General features: G+C 42.1%; 1 pseudogene; it reads left to right on the forward strand.

The window, feature by feature from the left end:
• Window positions 1-507: 507 nt before the first annotated feature.
• LOC106003550 lies at window positions 508-1,070 on the forward strand (annotated as a pseudogene).
• Window positions 1,071-4,654: the final 3,584 nt, after the last annotated feature.

Raw genomic sequence — 4,654 nt, forward strand, 5'->3', positions numbered from 1 at the left:
GCCACAGTCGTCAAACTGTGGAAAGAACCAAGAAGCCTTTCAACAGATGAATGGATAAGGAAGATGTGGTCCATATACACTATGGAGTATGATGCCTCCATCATAAAGGATGAATACCCAACTTTTGTAGCAACATGGACAGGACTGGAAGAGATGATGCTGAGTGAAATAAGTCAAGCAGAGAGAGTCAATTATCATATGGTTTCACTTATTTGTGGAGCATAACAAATAACACAGAGGACATAGGGAGATGGAGAGGAGAAGGGAGTTGGGGGAAATTGGAGGGGGAGGTGAACCATGAGAGACTGTGGACTCTGAAAAACAATCTGAGGAGTTTGAAGTGGCAGGGGCGTGGGAGGTTGGGGTACCAGGTGGTGGGTATTATAGAGGGCACGGATTGCATAGAGCACTGGGTGTGGTGCAAAAATAATGAATACTGTTATGCTGAAAATAAATAAAAAATAAATTAAAAATAAAACAAAAAACAAACCAAAAAAACACTATTCTCTCAGTAGAGTTCTGACCACTGAAAATGACATAAAGGAAGGCCTCCAACAATCTCATATTTTATATGACCCAACAGGAGAAGAAAGAGCATTACAACTGCATCTCTGCACCTCATAAGTGGTTGCAGGGCTCAAACCAGAGTGCCTCCCTCTACATGCTTGAAGGAGGAGAGGGCCAGTTGTATGTGGCAAGGAGGCTGTGGGGTTTGCCAGTGAGGACATAGGTCTGGCACACCCTTCTGCATCTACACAAGCAGTTGTTGCCCACCAAGACTGTCATTTTATAGGCATGTCTGAATGTGAGGTGCTTCTGGCCCAGTGTGTAGTCTATTTTACCAGAGCCCTTAAGTCCATTCAGGTGTAAAGTGCCTGCAACATCAAAGCATGTGTGCAAAATCACCAGGGGTCTCTGCCCCCTGTTCTGCTGCACCTGAGGACAGTACCCACTAAGCTGATGAAGGATTTGGGCTACAGCACAAGAACAACCCCATGTAGTGTGAGCCTGTGGATCAAGAATATCTGCCTGAGGAATAGAGAGGAGTTGATTTCCTTAAGCAAAGGTGACAATGACTCTTGTACGCTTTGACAACAGAAGGATGTGTCTGTTTTTTAAGGAGAACAAGAGTAACTGGATTGTGAGTCGGTTGCCTGGTGAAAGTTAAACGACACCAAAATTTTTTGCCAGAAGTGTCAGAGTTGCTTCGGTGGAGGCACATGGACTTCAGCTAAATGTGTAACATTGAAATTGTGTCCATTTGCACTCTGTGCAATGGTTATGGTTATGCGTATGAAAATATCTGGCAGCTTTGTGCAATGAATTAATGTTATAAAGAATTATCTTATTTTGTCATAGTTTTAGTCATGATGTCATTTCCAAATTCAGTTCTGTAGGATTTTGTTTTTCTTTAAAAGATGTATATTCAGGGTAGTATGAGTTGATTAAAAAAAATGTAATTGTGATTTAATACTGCATAGTGTTTGGGTTTTTTTTTTAATATACAAAGGTCTTATGAGCTAATAAAACTATTTTAAAGTAAAAATAAAAGAAGGAAAAGTCCCCTTATGTCTTATGTCTGATTCCCAGAGTGACAAATCTACAAGGAGAGATTTGAGGAATATGCTAAAGCTATGGGTACATAAATATTAGAGCTAATGGAAATTAGATAGGATCAATACCCACAGGGCAGAGATTACTTTTACTATCCATTTCACTACAAAAGACTATTCTTAACAAATAGCATGGAGGACATGGGGAGTTAGAGAGGAGAAGGGAGTTGGGGGAAATTGGAAGGGGAGGTGAACCATGAGAGACTACGGACTCTGAAAAACAATCTCAGGGTTTTGAAGGGGCGGGGGGTGGGAAGTCGGGGTACCAGGTGGTGGGTATTATAGAGGGCATGGATTGCATGGAGCACTGGGTGTGGTGCAAAAATAATGAATACTGTTATGCTGAAAACAAAACAAAACAAAAAAAGACTATTCAAGAAGAACAGTCTTTGTGATAAGAAAAATACAAAGGTCAGCTAAGTAAAGTCTTAAGAATCCTAGAGAGTTTTAGTTCACCAGTTTCCTGGCATACCTCACAAGTCCTGAGGTTATTTGGCCTCCTTCTTCATGCAGTGCTTCCAAAATTCAGAAACAACTTTACTCAACCTGTTGTTGATGCCACTGGGTAACTAGTTTCCTGCCCCTAAGCTAAAGATGGAGAAAATCTGCTTATTTTTGCCATTCTAAGTGACATCTGAGTGCCATCTCCTTAAGTGTTTGCAGAGGACTCAAACTCCCCCTCTTTGGGAGGAACCTGTGATGAGATTGTGACTTGCTGTCCTCAAGGTTCTCATTCACATATTCTCAGTCATATGGGCTGACTTATACTGAGAAGAATGTACCTCAGGGTGAAGGACCCCAGGTCAGAACTATAGTACAGCCTATAAGTTTTAACATTCTTTTTATAACCAGCTTATGCTAACTAAGAAACTGTGGCCAGCTGACCATAGATAAGGAAGTCAGCAAGCAGCATAACAGGATAACGAATAGCAAAAATCTGTGTTTAAGCCAGCTCTTTCTGGCTTCTGTATAATAATGCTTCTAATGCTCTGCTAAGAAATGAAAAATTGCTTAAATCCTCAACTCTAAGGAGCAAGAGGCTGGCTGAGGACAAAGCAAAAGCTGGCGCCTTGCACCCCCCCTTCACCCACTCCCCTCCATATGTGTAGCATTCCTCAGGCACCCCTGACTGCCATAAAATGATAAATAGTTAACTTGCAGAAATCACAGTCCTGCAGGGTAGGAGTCTCCCTTGGTTTGCAAATGTCCTTGAGATTTACAACAAAGAAGTTACCTTACGTTTGTTAGCAGGAATGTAACATTTCACCAGGAGACTCCCAATTGTCTTTATGTTAGTGCCACATTAGAGGGAAAGTGGCCTTGGCTTGATAGTGATCAGGCCTTCAATATCCTGATAGTGCTTTTTTTCGCATGCGTGGGCTAACTGGCCAGTTCTGCCTCTGTAAGATTGCTTTGTCTGCTTTCGCGCACGGGTCTCCTGACCCAATCCACTGACGCCAAGTATGCCTGTTCAAACTATCAATCAATCAGCTCAGCCCCACCCAAAACTTGTTTGTATCTGTCTATAAAAATCCTGCACCGACCCAGCTCTGGACCTCTCGGCGTTATCGGCAACGAGCGGCGCAGAGGTCCAGGTTCGAACCTGCAATAAACGACCCTTGCTGCTTGGCTTTGACTCATGTCTCTGGTGGTCTTTTAAGGTGGGGGTAATATTCAGTTGGCATTACAAGGGATGGACCAGCACACCTGCTTGTGTGAAGAAGTTCAAGAATTGTTAGCTGACCTTGTTACTTGACCTTGAGATCTACAAGGCAGCCCCTCTGGAATTGCTCTATGTAACATCTGCTACTCAGATAGAGCACATGAATTGTGACAAAGTTCCACATTGGTCTGGCAGCCTTGACTTAAAAGAAGCTTGGGGTGAAAAGAGTCCTTGACATTCAAGTGTTTTCTTCTCATGGCAGAAGAAAATTGCTGGAGTCCTTCATGGAAATCTCCTGGGCCTATGACAATTTCATAGGTGCAGAACTTCCCAGCTCCTTTTAATGTAGCCTGTATGCTTATTGTATCAAAGAAAGGGCTTTAGGCCACAGTAGACTTGTTACTTGTGATTTATTTAGTGTATAATGTGCCTTGGTTTGAGAATGACCTTGCCAGAGCTCTGGGATTGGGGTATGATATGTGGTTGTAATTTGATGTTTAAGATATTGTAAATCTGTGGGAAAATTCATCTCATAAGTTGAGACAGTTTCTTATTCTTCTTTTTTTTTTTTTAACAGAATTCCCACAAAGAGGCTGTGTTTGGGAGCAAATAGAGTAACTCACCCATAATAGGTGGATCTGGGTAAACTGGAACATGTGTTCTTCTAGGGTGTATACCATTGCATAGTTCCTTTAAATTCCTAATTAGTTTCAAATGCAAAGCTAACAATTGTTTTGCTGACACAAAATGGGATAAATAAAATTCTGTCTTTCCAGGAAGGAAAGGTCACACCAGGAGAGTACATGATTACAGCTGGGTCATGGGAGGATTCCAGTGATGGGTGACGGAATATGAAGACAATGTGCAGTTGAATGAAGGGTCCTCAAACACCACGTTGTGTCTGAAATGCCACCTGGACTGGATTCCCAGCATTATGAAATGCACAAGTAGATCAGTGCACATGAGAAACTGCTATGGAAAATTCTGGAGCAAACCAAGCATTCCTAAATTTTTTCTTCATTCTATTCCCTATGTATGAAATAGGAAAGAGATTTAGTACCATTGTGTTATGGCAAGAGTTGGCAAACAAGGTGAAGGAAATAATCTCTGATACCCTGGCCTTTTCCATGTTATGGGATTCTTTTAGAGGTCACAGCTTATAGCAAGAGTCTGAGCATGTGTTAGGGGTATGAGAATTGCTGGCAGATGATGGGTGGGGGTAGTAGATGGCTTGGTCAGCTCACACATTACCCTGAGGGGCCCCAGGGAAACAATTTCAGAGGCTCAACAGTGCACAAGGACAAGGGAAGAGATAAAATGTGTATTATAAAGTGTGTAAGATAAGGCAGAGTGGGGATTTGGATGCCATCAAAGATGC

This window comes from Mustela putorius, unplaced genomic scaffold (genome assembly GCF_011764305.1).
Source record: "Mustela putorius furo isolate JIRA1106 unplaced genomic scaffold, ASM1176430v1.1 tig00000127_pilon_pilon_pilon, whole genome shotgun sequence".
Classification (NCBI taxonomy): domain Eukaryota; kingdom Metazoa; phylum Chordata; class Mammalia; order Carnivora; family Mustelidae; genus Mustela; species Mustela putorius.